We start from the raw sequence: 19,127 nt of genomic DNA on the forward strand, positions 1-19,127 counted from the left end.
ATCGGATGCTATACAAAAGAAATACAGTAGGTAAAATATGTGGCGTTTAAATTCAAAATTTTCTTTTTAGTAGACCATTTGAGCTAAATCTGCCACATTGCCATGTTTTTCATTACCTTGCTTGCTTTTTCCATGGCGTTGAGTCCATAATTTCATAAACATAAGGAAACTAAAATATTTTGGCTCAGCATTTATAGAAGACATGAGCCATTAATTGTGTGATGCTGTTATTTACCCTTAAGAGTTTCAATATATATTGTATCATAGAGGTGAGTCAGAATTTGTTTGGGAAGGCATTCTCCATCAGACCCATGGTCCTGGCAGGAAGTGATGTTTGTGAGCATGCAGTGGAATTTCATTCCAATTAGCAACAGTGAAGCTTATGTCTCCAGTGAACCCTCCCCACCAGCTCTTCACTTTCTCAAGATTAAATATTTTGCTGGGTGGGGGATTGACAGTGAACCAGGGGCACATTTCTCCATTCCTTATTTCTGTTTAAGAAAGCTGAGAAAGAAGGGGTAGTTTTCTTGGGTGGGGGGTAGGAACACTAACTGAATCAAGCTGAGGCGAGTTCACTCATTGCTAATATTCAATATCAAATTCTGCTTTCAGGTGATTCATTTGGTTTTTTTGACACTATGATATTATTAAAATGATACCATTAGAGGATATTGGACTCCTATAATAGGAGAATGTAAGCAGAGCCTGCTGAATCAAGCCATAGGTCTATCTAGTCTAACATCCTGTTCTCCCAGTGGCCAACCCAATGCCTATGGGAAGCCTGAAAGCTGGACCTGAGCTTGAGAGCACTCTCCCAGCAACAGCCATGCAAAGGCATGCTGCCTCCAACAGTGGAGGCAGAACATAGCCACTGTGGTTAGTAGCCAGTGGTAGCCTTGTCAGCCATGAATCTGTCTGATCATCTTGTAAAGCCATCCAATATGGTGGCTATTGTTACTTCTTGTGGGAGCAAATCCCATAGTATAACTATGGACTGTGTGAATAAATAATTTCTTTTGTCTGTTCCTGAAACTTCCAACATTCAGGTTAATTGAATATCCTTGAATTCTGATACTATAAGAGAGGAAGAAAAACGTTTCCTTCTGCTTTATCCACACAGAGGGAACAGCCTAAACTGGGGGTCTCAGCCAAAAGTACTTTTTGTTTTTGTGAATGTGAATGCTCGGCAGCGTCAGACAGCCTGAGGAAAGAACCAAAGGAGTGACATAGTGCTAAGAGCTTTGGAATGCTGGGGGTGGGGAGAGAGAACAACTTTCTGCTGGAGAGACTGGGAAGTGAAGTGAGAGAAAAGAAAGGTGGCTGAGGAGAAGAAAATAAGTTCAATCTAAGTGGAAAGAGAAATCATGATCTTTACACTGATACATACATGTTTTTGTACACATTGCTAGGCTGGAGGACCGCATTGCAAGATTTGGAGCAGTGTGAATTTCAAAGAATGGCCCTGTTTGCACATCATTCTGGAAAGTGTGGACTAGGTAAGTTCAGCTTTAAATGTGTACTGAATCATATGGTTGCCTCATATCTGTTTCCTACTGACTCTGGTCTTGGCCATGCCTTCATCTGCGTGTTTACATGGTGCGTGAAAGGACTCTACATGCATACAGTTGTAAGCACATGGAATTTCTCCATACAAGGGACCCCATTGGTCCAAGCTGTCCATGTGTAGAGCTTCATCACATACCCCATGCCCAGATGACTGGGCACATCACCACCAGGTGCATGGGCAGAGGAAGATGAAGCTAATATTTGCAGCCCCACAATACCACTCATATATATTTTCCAGGCACATCTGAATTCCCCTTACATGATCTGAAATATACTCAGAGTCGAGAGTGGATTTCATGCTCTTTATTCAGCTCATAGTGGTGAGGAGGAATGGAAGTTCCCCCACAATATCTGCTTTATATACATTATTTACACAATGGGCTGCACGTGATTGGCTAATTCCGGGATTCTCCTGTAGGCCAATCAGGTTGTGGTTTCACTTCCACCTGGAGCTAGATTGGGTGGCTCCTGTGGACCAATCATACTGCTGCATTGTTCTAGGACCAATCAGACTGCTGCATTTTGGATCCTATTCAACTCAGTACATAACATGATCCTTGCTTGGCTTGACCATGTGACCAAAATGTAGTAATCCAAAGCAAGAACGATGCTGCCCCTGTTAATCAGTGACCACAGCAAGCCTCAATGAGAGCCTCTAAACCAAGGGAAGGAGGGCTGGGAAAGTTTACTCTACTTGAGGAAAGGAGGAAAGAATTCAGGCAAGATGGTGGCCCATCCTTTTAAAGGAAGCTAGCACTCTCTCCTGAGATATTGCTAGGCTGCGTGAGATGCAGGGCCCCCAAGATCTTGCAAGAAAATTAAACCCCTCCTATTCAACCATGGTGGCAGCATCAGATGTTGCAGTTGTTGTGAGCAGTATGTTATTATTGTAAGCTAAAACTGAGAAGCATGAAAATGAGTGATTGTGCAGGGGTGTGCTATAGCAATGGATTTATGGGTGTTGATCCCAGTTTAGGACCTAGTGGTTTCCAGTTTGTAACCCTTTGCTTGACACTTGGCTAAGAATTAGTATTTTGTCGAGTGCACCGAATTCTGTTTGCCTCTTCTGCTCAAACTGAGAAAAGTATTACAATGGAAGATGGATTTCCCTGATGGCATATTTTTAGTTGTACAAGTACGAGCCTGAAGCTAAGCCGACCATGATCCAGAGAAATGTTAACACATACCTTATGATAAGGCTGTTTGAGGAACTGGCCTAATCCGTATCTCCTGGACTACTTTACATGCTACCTGACAGACATATGCATATTATGGATGTATTTAAAAGTGTATCACAATAAAATGTTAATCATTCGTGAAATAAAGCTTCAGACATGATAATGAAGCAACAGGAAAAAGAAATAGAAGGAGAAAAAGCTCCAGGATGTTTATTCTAATTTATGTAATCACTGTGGATGTTTCCTAGGATCCAGCCTATTGCTTGTGTGGCAAGAAAAGGAACAGGACTGTAGTTTATTGCCTTGTGACATAGACTTTCCTCATATTTCCAAGAGGAGCCCTGCTTTTTCAGAGTTTGCATGTGCACTTTAGACTTCTAACACAGAGACTTAGAGGAGTCTTTCCTCCCCAACATTCTGGTCACGTTGCCTTCTTCATTCGTCCAGCATTCTTTCATCTTGTACTTCTTGGATTTTTTTGTAAAGAATGTCATGAAGTGACTTGCTAAAAATGCATTAAGGGCCCTTTTAAGGAGATGTTGTGTTATCCCATATTAGGGAATGTACTCCAAGATCCTATTCAGAAAATACATATTTTTCAGATAATAGTTTGCAATGAAATTAATTGCCTGTGCCAATCTACAGTAGAGTGGTTTGTGCATTTGATTTATTTATTACCTAACATTACAGTATCAATGTGACTTGCACTGAAAGCAGGCAAACTTCAATATCAATGTGACATATAAGAAATATAACACAGCTGTGCCACTTCAAATGATCACACAGGAAAAAAGCTGCCTACCCCAACAACCTTAAGCATAATTACTAATAAAAAAATTAAATTTAAATTGCCATTTAAATTTCTACTGCGTATTGGTCAGAGATTAAATGTGCTTCATTATGCATCAACACACCTTCAAAGACAAGCAGGTTTCCATTTTGTATGTGATGATGGCATAGAGAGCACAGGAAGAGCAGATGGTTCGTGCCTGTTCATCTGCCAAACAAGAAAATTCACATCACCCTCATTAAAGAAATATGTGCCCTTCCAATGCAAGGACAATCTGCACATCTCCTGGGTAGGATAGAGCGATGGCTTGATTTTACATAGAGGAACAGGAAGTGAATCAAGCGCAGGGCACTTGAGTCAATGGCTTGTGACTGAAGTGGGTTGCTAAGTCTGATGTGAAAAATGGACAGTGAGAGAAGTCTGCAAACTGCTGTCTCTCCATCTCCACACCTTTTCATTCTCCCCCAAATACTGTCATACAGTCCCAGTATCACAGAGTTCCAGTTCAAATGGTTTTTTAAAAGGCAAGCCATATTGGTTACGCCACTCTAGTGAAGTTTAGGTCCTCTAGTGAAGTTTTGTCCTGTAATCTCACAAGGGTGGGAGATCTGATGAAACATAAGCTATACTCAGTTTGATTCTTTTCTGTTATGCCAAACCACTCCAAATTTCAGAGAGAGCAGGAGATAAACCATATCCCAAATATGAAACTCTTCACGTTAGCTCTTCACACAGCTATCACATTTTTAAAAAAACTGTTACCATGAAGTCTATCTGGGACCACAGATGTTTACTTAATTATTTGTTTTATTCAGATAGCATGACCTGCTTTTCAGTTGAAATTACATGCCAAAATAGACTACTATCATGGCCCGCCCAGATAAGGAAGGGACATGTCTGATAGTTAATTCCTTATTGGCAAAAGAAACACAGCAGTTTTCATGTTGTTCCAGATAAACATGCTTACACACTTGTAGCCTCTAGGCACCTGTCCACGGGTCTGGGCCCTATGGAGCAGTTGCAGCAATAGTGGGGTCCCTCCCCTCCTCTGGCTTATATCCCCTCCTTTGGGTTGCATGCCTGCAACCTAAGATGTCTCCTGCACAGAAATGATTATTACCCCTTCTGGCTCTAGAAGACAGTGGGCAGAGAAAGGTCGGGAATCTACTGACCTATCGTCCCTCATCTGACCTGTCCCTTCTTCTTCCGCCACCATATCTTGCACACCTTCTTTTGCCTTGGGGTGCCCTGATATTCCCTCCTTCCCTGGATCCTGCCTTGCGGGTGGCGTCACCCCCCCCCTAAATCACTGGTCTCCTCTCCTGGGTCACTGCCCTGGTGCCCTGCACATGCTCTTCAGAGCCCTGCCCGTCCCTGACAACCAATAAAGCCTAAAATAATCCGTTTAAAACAACATGGTATCATTGTTCAACTCTGTCCTGCAAGCAAAGAAGTTGACCGAGCTGGGGAGTTTCCATCTCCCCTATCAGTTCTGCTAGACTTTGGTTTCTGTGTATGTGTGTGTTAGAGAGAGAAAGAACAAACCATTAGTACCTCCTCCATGGTAACAGTACAAGTGATAGTGGAGTGAAGTGGGGACTTTTGATCGGCATGCACTAACATGCTGGTTATTGATATGAATCCATAGTTTATTTTTAACAATGGTTTAATTTGATGTACACTGTAAGTTCTTTATAAAAAAGTAGGTTTAAAAAAAGAAGAAAGAAATAGAAAATTTGATATGCTGTATTTAAAGAAGGCAACATAGATAGTATCTTTGGCTACCTAAATATTAAGCCATCCCTTAAGAGACCTATTTTATGAAACAGGTACCTTGTGAAAATATACATTAGAAAGATTTTCTCCAGATGGTAAGTGCAAAATGACCACTCTTCCCAATACCATCAAAGCTACCTCTGACTCATTTTGTTGATTCCATCAACCAAACCAACATCAGCCGGTCACTTAAAATAAGTTTATAAAAGTGTTCAAGGTTCACTCATTGCTGAATCAGGCTATGTTTACAGAACAGGAAACTTTAAAAAATAAATTTGCCTCCATAATTCTACGGAACAAGAACCTAATCAAAAGCAGCCTTACAGCTGGGTGTGTTGCCTGCTTGCCAAGTTCATATTGGCAACAGCTCCTAATAAAATATAAATGCAGTGGTTATCTTTTGTTAGCATGGGAAAGAGACATATCTGAAAGAGGAGCAGCCAGTCACAAAAGTCTTTTAAAATGAATCTGAAATACAGACAGAGCTGGCCCAAATTACTTTTCTGCTTGAGAATCAAATCCCTTCAGAACAAACATCTGACTAAACATCAGGAAGAATGGATGATTTAGTTGAGAATTCTGCATTGCAGGGGGTTAGACTAGATGACTATTGGAGTCCCTTCCAACTCTACAATTCCATGGTTTTGTGACAAGATGGTGCCCCCATCTTGGGAGAAGAGTGATATTACATCCACATTTTTCTCTAATATCTGTGGCATAGGTTGAGTACATGTAGTTTTCTACATGAAGTCCATTTTCTGTCATTTATCAGACGATGCTGATTGCATGCATTGAAATGACTTTCATGGGGAAAGTGCTTCACCAGCCATGGCAGAGCGCTGCAACAGTGTTGTCAAGTTGATAAATGACTGAAAAAAGGCTTCTTGCAGAGAATCAAATCCCTTCAGAACAGTCCCTTCATTGCCTCACCTCTCTCTTTCTCTTCCTACAGTTGTCTGTGAGCACCTGAAAACATCTGGTTCAGCTCTTATTACAAATTCAACTTCACTGAGCACAAAAAGAACTAAGCAGTTCTTAGCTGCTTGGGTTGCTCACGTTCTTGCATTGTGGACTGGATTTTCCCTTTTAATACAAAGGGAAAATAGGCTACACAGAATGTTATGAAGTAGGTTATATAAAGTTCATAAGATGAAGAAAGCAGCTGTTGCTTTCAGGCTTCTAAGAGCAACTGTTTCAAACAACTATAGATGCATAGAGAGGCTAAAGAGATATTATAGGAACTAAAATGCCATGAGACCTAAACCACATGCTTAGTCAGTCCATCAGGTTAGCTTTGGGGGATCCTGGCTTCATGAACAATGGAAATCCTCTGTCCTCACCCCCACCCCGACACACACACTCAGTGTGACTATATAGCTTCATTTACAGTTGTGCACTGCAAAATTCTTCCCTTCTTTAATGCCTTCTCAGGTTGAGCTGCACCAGCAAGTATCATAGATGCAAGATACACCTCACACTTACTGGCCATATTCACACCAGAGCTACAATTCTCGGTTCTTGCTGACATCCGCCTGTCTCAGGAGACATCGGAGAAGTGTGCCTTTAGGGGTGAAGTCAAACTGTTGGAAGGTTACAATGCCTTCTGTGGTTGTAGATATTGATACAGGAGATGTTTCGTTGCAGCTGGGGTAGATGAAGGCATCTGGTTTTGCTGATGCAGATGCACCATGGCATTTGTGCTCCTCCCAGTGGCCATTCTTCCTCTGGTCACTGTTATGGATGATCACCGCAAGGGATTCCCACATGGCAAGGTTGATGTTGCCATTCTTCATGTCATGTTTGCAGACATCTTTGCAGCATGGAGATGGTCTGCCAACAGGCCTGGTTCCTTTGGCAAGACAGGTACAGCTAAGGCCCACCTCTCCAAAAGGGTATGGGACAATATGATGTTAACAACCAATACCTATGAAGGTCTACCAGGTTTGCATGTTGAGGCTGTCTCCTCCTCCTCCGCAAGGCCTGCCAAGGTGCTTTGGTGCATCCCTTTGAGATTGCTAGTGTGCCTTCCTGGAAGGCACCTTGGCGATTGTCAAAGGGACATGCCAGGGCAGAGGTGTGACCCGTTGACAATTGCCAAAGCGATCCCAGAAAGTGCTCTGGTGCTTGTCAGCAGGGTTGGGCTGACTCACACCAGGGTGCCAGTCTTAATTGGGACATTCTGAGATTGGTTTCTGTTATCCGGGATGTCCCACTGAAAACAGGACAGTTGGAGGAGTATGGATTTGGGAAGTAGTGATGAATTAAGTAGTCACCTTTCAACAAAACTGGTCCATGTGGTGGCAGGAACTAGACTTCTTGGGTAAATATGCACTTCTGGCTTCAGCTGCTCTTGTTCCAAACAGAGAGTATAAATACCAGTGCTGGCTAACATGGTGCCCTGTGCATCATCACTGGCCATAGCCATGCTGGCTGGGGCTGATGGGAACTGTAGTCTCAAACATGTGCCAGCTTTACAGTTCTCTGACACTTGGACATCTACCCATTCTGCAGATGCTCTTAGCTTTGGGCACTTGACCTTATGATCTTATTTACAATTAAATAAATGTAAAAAAAAAAAGCTGCATGCCTTTGACTTTTCCTTGGAAGTAAGTAAGTTTTGGCTTTCTTTTGAGTAAGCATAAGATTGAGTTCTTAGAATGAAATGCAGAACAAGCTCTAAACTTAGTATGTATAAATTGACATAGGCTATTGAGGCCAAAACAAATTTTGTAATCTCTTCAATGCTCTAAGCCAACTTAAAACATTTGATTGAGGCTCAAACTGTGTTGTGCCCTGACAGCTAAACAAACATGCAGTTCTATATCGCTAAAAGGCTTATTGGCAGAAACAGAACAATGCGTAGGCTGATGTGTCAGGAGAGCTTTCTGACAGAAAGCATGCTTTAAATACCCTGTTAGCAAAGTAGTTGAACTCTGTGACATGTCAAAAACATGAAGAAGTTCAAGGGGGAAAGATGTGAGAACAAGCCTTTGGGAAACCACTTTAGCTTATGTAGAATTATTTGGGGCAAGGGGGTTGAAAAATAAATCACTTGAGGAAGAATAAAGTTAGAAATATGACTTGAAATGCATACATTGTTTAAAGGGGATGAAAAGAAGACAACTAAAGTCTTATGTTTCTTTTCCTTTTCAGTAGAAGCAAGCTATTTTTATCATTATACAATGCCTAGTTTCTGTAGATTCAGATATGGTAGATTCCCTACTATTACGGATAATAGCAATAACAATAACAACAACAACAACAATAATAATAAATCATAGCATGTTTAGAGGGAGATCTTATCTCAGATATTCACTGGGTCTACTAGCAGAGGACCTATATTTTATAGTTAATCATTAATAACCAGGAAATTTTTGACGTGAACATTCAGCCATAATTTAATGCAGCCTCTAACTTGGCAAGATTCCCAAATCAGCAGATGTTTCTCCTTTATATAGCACTAACAGGGTGTGACTGGCAATGCCTGGGAATTTTCAGACCCTCCCCCCCAAAAAAATGTGATTTTAGAATACATAGTGTAATTTGTGAGTTTGTGCCCATCGTGCCAAAAATCGAGTGAAGTCACACCAAAGTCATACTTGGGCTCATCATCTTGATTCAAAATGGCACCTGGCATCCAAACATCAGTGAAACACCACCAACCCCAGTGGCAGCTCTTATGGCATCAAATTTCAGAGCGCCCTGAGTGACACCCTCCACCTCTCGCGCTCCATTCTAAATCATATTTGCAGCATCCCCAGCAGTGTCCCCAAGGCTCTGTGCCCAGTGTGACTGAACTAAATCCACCTCTCCCTCACTTCAGAAAACCTTGTGATGAGTTTGGAAATTATATATTGGGAGGTGACCAAGCCTGTGCCAAAAAAACCAGGTGAAGTCACACCAAAGTTATTGTTTGGTTGCCATATTGAATCAAAATTATGCCCAGAATCCAAATATTGATTAAGACTGCCATCTCCACCTTAGGAACCGTCGTGCCAAATTTGGTGATGATATCTCAAGAGATGACTGAACCTGTTTTTCAAAACCAAAGCATAGAGTAACATTGTACAATGCAGGCCTAAAATAGGAAAATAGACAGTCACTGTGAGTAGAATCGTAACAAATTCCAGCTCAGATAGAAAATAATAACAGAAATTCTCTGGGAATGAAACTGGATTATGCTTTCTTCTGATAGAAGCTTATGAGTTATGATGACAGGACCCATAAATATCTTGCTTGACGTATCACATTGTCAACAAAAATGCCTTTTGATTCACACGGAGTAAGTTTATATTCTCCTTTGTCTTCAGCCCACATTTCCTCCACAGTGTAATGCACAGGTGAGAAAGAAAGAAGACAATCCTTGTTCTCAAAAGAGTTCACAACTTAGTGGCCAGATAGTTTGGACAGATGTGATGCAGGGGAGGAGGTAACAAATCAACATTAAATAGAAAAGAAGCATGATCTGCTACCATATTTCCAGTCTATGTCCTATAAATTGGACTATAGAAATTGTCCATAATGTAGACAATGCATCTGACACTATCAGATGAATTGCTGCCAAGACCAAAATACTTGTTGTCTTTGTTCCAAATGATTTGCAACTGCAACATGTTCTCTGATTTATTTCCGAGATTTATGTGGCAGCAGTCATCATCTATTTAAGATGAAAGAAACAGGAAGGAAGGTGGTGGTGGAAGTATTTGTAAGATAGATCCTGAACTCAAACTTTACTCAAACAGAATATGAAAGAGAAATGGGAGGGAAAAGATGATTTGCTTGTTGTCTTCAACACTCAGAGTTGAGAAACTATTTGTTTAGAATCATAGAGCTGCAGGAATCCTTTATCCAAAGTAGGGACCCTGGGATTAAGAGTCTCATGCACTACCAACTGAACATTGATTGCCTTCTGCTTTCACAAAAAGACACATGACTCCCAGTTGCTACTGATTTTGTTTGGATGATTTTTTTTTAGCTTTTAGTTTGTATTTGCTTAAAACTGAGGTGAAAACAACATTAAGCATCATGGGAAATTCAATGACATTGTGGCACAATAAGCATCTTATTAAGGTCTTGTGGCAGGAGGGTGTTCTAGAGCAAGCACACTGATCCCCAGTCTCCTTTTCATTACCCAAATGTTATTGGGTAATATGATACATATAATAAGTCATTTCTATGAAAATGTGGTTCCCACTCTGTTTTTGCTTCCTCTTTTCTGTGGCTGTGTAAGTGGTCATCCTACAACATGGGGAGGGCATGGCTTTGCATTGGTGCAAAATGCACCCCCAGACTGTTTCATGCAGTCCCCCAATATCTGGACAGGATAACTGCAGGATAACTGTCTGAGGGTTTTTTGCATAGCCCTCAGCCGTCAGAGCATGGCTATTGCCTGAATTTACGTGGCATAGTGAGTGTGTCTTGGAGGCAAAGTACGTGAAGGAATGTATTCCATTGGCAGTAATTCTATCTCTGCTCCCTGTGAGTAAGAGTCAGTCTGTGTTGGTGACATAAATTTCCACACAGAACATTTTTGTTAGTTTTGGAAGTAAATGAAAGGCTGCTTATTTCATTCCATTCTTCCACCTTGAAGGTTAATCCAGATTTTAAAGAGATGTGTGAGGTTAAAAAATAGAAGCAAAAAGTTTGCACTTAAAAAAAACAATTGTCCTCCCCATTCCTGTGGGTTTTCTTGCTTCTTTTTGTGTACACCCAGCTATAAAGCATTAGTCAAAATGTGATGTTTTGTAAATGGCTAATCTTGTCTTTTCATGTCAGTCCCTTAATTTATCAGCATATTTTCTGTTTTTATCTGACAGAGAAGAATACCAGAGCTTTTGCTTTAGATTGTGGGGCACCGTTGTATGGGAGTATCCTTGCTGTTATTACTGTTGTTCTTTAAGGGCTATATGGACTGTTTGAAGTGCTAAAGAAACAAACAAAAGAAACTTTATTGTGGGCCAAGGCAGGACATCAAGACCCCCAAGCTAGACACAGTGCCATTTATGCAACTAGCAACTGTTTGAATGGCTTTAATTGCAGGTGTGAAGCTTTAAACAAAATGTTCTAAATTAATTGAAGGCATTTGGGGGGCTTTAAGGAAAATGAAAAGGATGGCTGCACATGGAAACAGGTTCCCAACATTTTGAGAGAGAGGTTTTTATTGAGGAGAATGCCCTTCAGTGCTTCTTTAAAAGAGCAGTAAAGACTACTGCACTTGTAACTCAGCTAATTTCCATCTCACCTAGCATATATGCACCATGGGCAATGGCAGCTCAAGATTGAGTCTGGTTCATCTTGCCACATCCCTTATGGAATTCCATTACGAGAGAGGCCAAAAAGCCCTGCAGGCTGGGCATTTATCCTTGCCCCAGGCACAGTACCAAGCACCGCTACTGGTCAGTTGGCACTGCACCCAGTGAAACGCTCCCTAAATTTCTGCTGCCATTGGCCAATTCAGCAGCTAGAGGATGATCCAGCCTACAATAGGCCAGTTCACAGGGGAGGCCTGAGGCCCACTGCCAAGCTGCCCACCCGATGAGGGCAAACAGATTTTTCAGGGGAGGGGAATCATTCAGCACAGCTGAGACCTGTTCTCTCAGCCATTCACTATTTACACCAGGAGTCTCCAACCTGGTGCCTATGGGTGGCACGTCACCTGCAAAGGTTTTTATTGGTGTCCTTGGACAGGTGCCCTAGACTCTGAACTTTTATTTTAAAAATTAAGTCTATAGCTCTCCTAGAAAGAAAGCTATGGGCCAAAATTGCTTCTAGGCAATTTCTGTGAAATGAGAATGGTGTGGCAACTTTTCATATTTTTTCTGGTGCTGAGGAATGCTCCCTGTTGCTATTAGATAGCAACAGCATCAGTGTGTGTGTGTGTGTGTGTGTGTGTGTGTGTGTTGTGTGTCAGGATCAGTGGAAAATAGCTGATTTTTCATGGTAAGCATAAGGTTGTTGTTCTAATTATGTCATTCCCCAAGACAGCCATATTGTGTTATGTTATGCCCCCTCCATGGCACCCATTTTGTGACTGGCACCCCCAGCACTCTAAAAATTCAAAATGTGCCCACTATTCCCAAACAGTTTGTTGACCCTTGATTTACCTAATGCACTTTCAGAAATGTTGGTCCAGAGAAACACAGAAAAATAGGAAGCTGCCATAAACCAGGTTAGACCATTGTCCATCTACTTTGTATTGTGTACACCAACTAGCAGCAGCTCTCCAGGCTTTCTGGCAGTGGACGTTCCCAGGGGACTGAACTGAATCTGCATGCAAAGCAGATGCTCTACCACTAATAATAATAATAAATAATAATAAATTTTATTTATATCCCGCCCTCCCCAGCCGAAGCCGGGCTCAGGGCGGCTAACAACAATAAAACAGTACAAAGGTACAACATAAACAACATTCTAAAATCATTCATTATAAAAATTAATTAATTCAATTAAGCATGAACCCATTTCATTCAGATTTAAGCATGTGTATCTTGTTCATTGAAAAGAATGCATTTGAAGATGCACAACTGGAACTAAATCTTGCCTTCATCTCAAATTATGGCCTTTTCTTTTTTTAATATTTTGAAAAAGCGATCTTATGCTGAAATATGGTGCTTACTCTACATAGGATGGCAGCCAGTAGCAGATGGTGGGGTACGGCACAGCGGTGCTTACACGACCTCCCAGCATGTGGATCACAGCTGCTTGCAGGGAGAGAAAGTGAGAGGGTCAAGGTGGCAGGGAGTTCAGCCCTGTGCGGGTACACTGGATGAACCAATGTGGTGCTCCTGCTGGTGCGTTTGCACAGCGCTGACCTCCTTCCCCCTTGCCCATTCCACTCTCCCTCCCAGTAAGTAACAGCAACCCACCTGCTAAGAAGTCAGGTAAGCAATACCCCATCACTCCAATGAGTTCTAGGTCTAAGCATCAATTTTGATGAAGAGCTTTATGTATCTGCAAGTTTGATTCGAGTAGGATATTGTCTCACTTGCTCTGTGCATTTGAATTATTTTATAATGACTAAAAATAAATACATCATTTTATGCACTTTTATCATCCCCCCACAAGTTGAGCTGCTAACTGCAAATATAGATTCCCAAATGAATTCAGCAGACTTGGCTTCCGAAGTTGGTTGTAATTCATAACCACCTCATGTTGGGGGGGAAATGTTTAAAAATATTTGGAACTATTGAACAATTAGATATGTGAATCTGGTCTTCACGTAAAACAATGCCAGTTCATATTCACCAGGTGGTGTGCTTCAGATGAGAAATCTTTTTCTTTTAAAAAGGTTATTGAATATAGATAAGAAAGAATTAAATGGTGCCATAAAAGCTTAAAAGGTAAGAAACACCCCCCCTTTTGCATCCATTTACATAGCCTTGGTATCATTTCCTGTGAACTGTGTTATGATGAAGCTTCAAATACTGCTTTGAACATTTCTGTGGTTTCTTGAATAAATATCCATAATCCAGTATTGTATGCTCTTAAATTTTAGGCATGTACTTTTTTGAAAAGCGATAAAACCTAATATAGTTCAACAGGGGAAAGATAAAAAATGTAACAACAGAAGAATGGCAGTCACTGTGTTGCAAATATAAAAGAAAAAAAGAGCAAATGACTCCTCAAAGTATCAGACTATAAACTGTCCCAAAATGGTAGGGCAGGCATGGCCAAACTTGACCCTTCAGCTGTTTGGAGACTACAGTTCCCATCATCCCTGACCATTGGTCCTGTTAGGGATGATGGGAGTTGTAGTCCCAAACAGCTGGAGGGCCAAGTTTGGACATACTTGTGGTAGGGGTTAAACCTCTACATGCCCCCATCCAACTCTAGCTGCACTTTTATTTAAGAGAATAGTTATATTTCATTGCTGTAAAAAACCAAAGGAACTCTAAGCGATGGCTCCTGCCTTTAACTACCTCTAGGAATGAGGGAGAGATTGGATTCTGTTCATTTCTAAAGATGAACCTACTTCATTTGCACTTGCAAACCAAAATACACCCTCCTTTGAAATTTGCGCTTCTCTGAATTTTGCAATGCAATTCTCCAACCAGTTCTCCACCTTGCACACCCCCAAACTGGTTCAATGTGGTGATGGAACAACCTCCAGAAAAAGCACATTGAGGGAAGAAAGAGGAGATTGTTCCACGAGGCAAGCAGAAATGCTTGCACTGGTGGAACATTTGTAACAATATGACATTGAATTATTCCCACAATTGGGGGGGGGTTTGGGGGGGTTACTAAAAACTAGAAAAGCTGCAAGGTTTAAGCAGCAGTGACTTATGCAGACAGAAAGAGAATAAAATAAATACTCAAAACAGCAGGATAAAATCACTTTGAATAAAACCAACTATATACCACACAGTAAGACAGACTAAAATGCTTCAATAAATGTTTAAAGGTCATGATCTGTTGCCTGAAACTTAACTGTGGGTGCAAAGGAATCTTCCTAGGGGGTGTGGTATGCCATAAGTGGGGCAGCAATATATATAAATCAGGTATTCTTTCTTCCATTCATTTTTGTTAATAGTATTGAGAAAACCAGTTTTCTCTTAAATTTTCTCTTAAAAGGTAAAGGTACCCCTGCCCGTACGGGCCAGTCTTGACAGACTCTGGGGTTGTGCGCCCATCTCACTTAAGAGGCCGGGGGCCAGCGCTGTCCGCAGACATTTCCGGGTCACGTGGCCGCCGTGACGAAGCTGCTCTGGCGAGCCAGAGCCGCACACGGAAACGCCATTTACCTTCCCGCTAGTAAGCAGTCCCTATTTATCTACTTGCACCCAGGGGTGCTTTTGAACTGCTAGGTTGGCAGGCGCTGGGACCAAGCAACGGGAGCACACCCCGCCGCAGGGATTCGAACCGCCGACCATGCGATTGGCAAGTCCTAGGCGCTGAGGTTTAACCCACAGCGCCACCCGCGTCCCTAACTTTTCTCTTAGATTCTTACAAATTCACTCATGATCATATGTGACGTGTAAGATGTTAGTTTAATTGGACTTTCAGTTGGTCACTCAGTGTTGCATTCAGTGTAGAACTAAGTAGCACTTTGTGAGAGCAGAATGACTTGCCCTTGTGCAACAGGACTCCCCCTCCCCAATCCTCCCCCAATTTTAAATCTGGGAGTCATGTCTATTTGTGAAAGCAGAAGGCAATAAATGTCTACCTTGATACTCAGTGTTTCTTCCAACTCTGATTCTGCCTTATGGAGCATCATTCCCAGGGGTACTGCAAGGGCAAAAGGATGGCTGTGCACATGGCCCATTAATGAGATGTAATTCCCTAATTCACCTCTTGTGAATGGGGTGATGAATTGGGGTGGGTGGAAGCAATTAGTTGTAGTCCTAAAATTGGCCTTTTTTCACTCACCAGCTTAGAGTGCACTTTCCTTCTCACAATTCATCTAGAGAAAAGAGTGAATCCTAGTTTGACACCATGCAATGTTAAAGTACAGCAACACAATCCTAAAAAGGAACTAGAGAGTAATTTCAGACCTGGAAGTCTCTCTTTATATTTTATAATAAATATAAATTTTATTGTTTTTAATTAAAACGTTTAAGAATTAGTTTTGTGTGTGTGTGTGTAAAAGATCACATAGATCAATACAATGAAATGTAAACATTCTTACTTAAAATACAAACTAGCAGTAGTCAAAACAGATTACATTAATACAAACATACAAAGCAAACAGCCTAAACAGCCTAATCCTAAACATACCCCCCTTACTGCCACAATTGCTTCAGCTTCATAAAATAAGTTAATTTTGTTCAAGATCCTCAAGCAGTAATTGAGAGGTTTCTCTTTAATTGCAGGTGGTGGTATTCAGATATGGGCTATAAGTGCTTTCCCATTTTTTTTAAAAAAACAATCATTTGCTGAAACAACATTTATCTAACTTTTTTTGACTAAAAAGTGCTGGCAAGTCACCAAAGTACAGACAAATGCCTTCACGTACAAGCAATTACTATTGTTCCAAATTTAATCCTTTTTTTTCCTCCTCCCCCCCAAATATCAACAAAAGCAATATGAGATGTTTCAGAATAGGATGATGCTTGAGGCAAAAAAATAAAAGTGGGCTGTGTTGGCAGTCCACAGAAGAAAAACGTGAGACCACCTAGTTAGAGGGATTGTTGCCTTTTAATCCTACTAGCAGAACAAATGCAAAAGGGGATCAATTGGCAGCTCTGGAGAAGAGAAGCAAATGGACAAATGCTACAGTCTGGTTATATGGAACCTCCCTGGTGAAAGAAAAAGCCAACGTGGCTTTTGCAAGAAAAAGCCAACGTGGTGCAGTGTCAGACTAGGACCTGCATACGCCAGGAGTAAGCAACATGCACACATGGGATTTCTTCCATTCACTTCTAGGGAAGAGGTTGCACCATGTGCACACGCAATGTGTGCATCAGAGGTTTTCTTCCTGCAGTAAGTCATTGGAAGGAGGGGTTCTTTTTATTCAAAAGTCAATGGAAGCTGGCATTTGCAAGGATGTACTGTATTACTTTATCTGCATTTCTCCTTGCTCTAGCCTAAGGACTTGGGGAAGTTAGAATTTATTATTTTTGCACATTATTTATCTTGACAACACATGAAATACATTTAGCTAAGAAATAGTGAGCTGCCTGTGGCCACACAGGTCTCAGAGCTATGGTAGGCTGGATCAGCATTGCAATGTCAACTTTTGCTGCAACCCTCTACAGATCTCCCAGAGAATAAGGCTCAATGAACTCAGTGAGGATTACTTATTGGTAGATACACATAGAATTGCACCGATTCTGTCCACTGCAGCACTTGCTTCAATCCAGCTCAGTCTTGTAATAATCACATTTTCCCCTTGGCTAAGCAAATGGTGTTCCTAAACATAGATTTGCCTTATGTTAGTTTACACCAGAATAGACTATCTAACCACCTACTGGTAGGACCAGGGAAGAGGAGAAACATGAAGTTGATCTCATAGGATTTCGGGGAGTGGTTCTAAATATTGCTAAACTGCAAGTCCTGTCATCCCTGATGATTGGCCATGCTAGCTGGAGCAGTATATGCAGGGCACCACCTTGGCATCCCTGCATAGTAACTTTGCAGATATTACATTGATGGGAAGAAATGACACTACAGATGTATAAAGCATGACTGAACCTAAGCAATTCCTCACTAGGAATACCTGTAATGGCAGAATGCTGACATGCTTAGTGGTCATGAATTATCTTAAGCTGTGTGGCACAACCCCCTCCCTCCTTTCCAACACATGGAGTGTCTACTTCCTGACTCTATGGTGAAGCCAGTAATGACAAAAGTCCATCTAAAGCTAAAACACAACTGCCTCTTGGCTTCCAAATGGCAGATGGTAAAAAATATACCCTAATTTCTTTTGCAGGGTGCATTATCCCAAGTTTCCACTCCATTATGTTGAAAACAGACCACACTGTATTTACTGGTGGCTTTGCTAAAATAACCCTTGTGCACATTCTTCTTAACAATTCACTTTAACTGCAGCAAGGAAAGGGAGGCTGATTACAAAGCCACAGAAGCTCAGCCTACAAGAATGTTGACAGCACAGTGCTGTATATAGAAATCCATTGCATGGATGTAATGAAGTTGCAAAGCTGAGTGAGGGTTTGCAAACTGCCCTTTGCAATGTTATTTTTCCCATGTCTCTTTCCGTACCATATTATTTCCAATCTCCACATCAGATGATGGACTGATTCTGGTTTACATTGTGGGCTCTTCTTGACATAATGTTTGGCTAGTTGAAGTGGCTTTTTATTACCATACATCTAGAAAACTTACATAGACATTGATAATTTGTGTAATGTTTCTGGGCTTAATGTTCAGAGTCATAAGCATAACAGTGGAGATCTTTGATTCGTTTTGGTTTCTGATTTGTCCGAAATTTCTGATTATCTGCTCAACCTTTGGACTATTTAGCTTTTTTTCCCCTCAATCTAAGACACTCTGGAATTAAACTCTTAAACTGCTTGACTCCTCTCATTGGGCCAGTTCAGCTGATGCTTGAAAGGTCCACTCCAGCCCTTTTCGCTGGCTTCACCCTGGCTCTGGCCATCCATGCAGGAGAAAGCTATCCAAAATGCAGCCCATATGAATGAATTCCTACAGGCATTAACCAAAATTGCATGATTGGTTCCCAGATAAATACCCAAGAATCAGCCGTGCAATTCTGGCCAATGCTTTACGTGGGCCCCACTTACACATGTGGGGTTCCTGAACATAACAAGAGGGATTTTCTCTATACCCCCAAGCTTTTGACAATGCTGGTCACATAGCTACATTTTAGACATTATAGTAGAATTATGGAAGCCACTCCTGAATGACACTCCTGTAATGTTTAAAGACCTGCAGCTGTGGGTCAGTGGGTCCTTCTTAGCATCACATCATTGCCCTTGGTCCTGGTCAGGTGGTGGTTTTTGTTAAGCCCATGTGATTGGCCCTGAGCACATGGTTGTGAACCTTTGAATTACAGCAAGACTGTGGGATGACCCATATGAAGACAACCTAAGACCATTTAAAAGGTACATCAATTCACAACAAAGCAAAGGCATATATATTATGCAAGTAAAGGGCTCTTTGTCAGTTACTTCAGCCTTTAGTACAGTTTCCCTTGCCTGAGTAAACATATCTGAGCTGTTTTAATAGTGTGTTTCAGGAAAACAGATCATATCAATCAACTCTAAGAAGATTCTGCAGTCATTGTCACGAAGGCTTTCTCATTCCATCAAGTGAAAAAGGCTGGGTAAACTATAGAGCTTCTCAGTTCTTGATTTCTCAGCTGAGACCATTAAATTAAGAATTTAATTTTTACAGGATTT

General features: G+C 41.3%; 1 long non-coding RNA gene across 6 annotated transcripts in view; it reads left to right on the plus strand.

Moving 5' to 3' along the window:
• Positions 1-19,127, plus strand: part of LOC309542303 — a 220,030-nt gene that overhangs the window by 88,125 nt on the left and 112,778 nt on the right. For 5 of the 6 annotated variants that reach the window (XR_014224163.1, XR_014224164.1, XR_014224165.1 and 2 more), the window contains exon 4: positions 1,410-1,496. The exons of the other annotated variant lie outside the window; for it this stretch is intronic. This is a non-coding gene — a long non-coding RNA (uncharacterized lncRNA). The remainder of the gene's footprint in view (positions 1-1,409; positions 1,497-19,127) is intronic. 6 annotated transcript variants of the gene reach the window in all.

Source organism: Podarcis vaucheri (genome assembly GCF_965113315.1).
Source record: "Podarcis vaucheri genome assembly, chromosome: 10".
In the NCBI taxonomy this organism is placed as follows: domain Eukaryota; kingdom Metazoa; phylum Chordata; class Lepidosauria; order Squamata; family Lacertidae; genus Podarcis; species Podarcis vaucheri.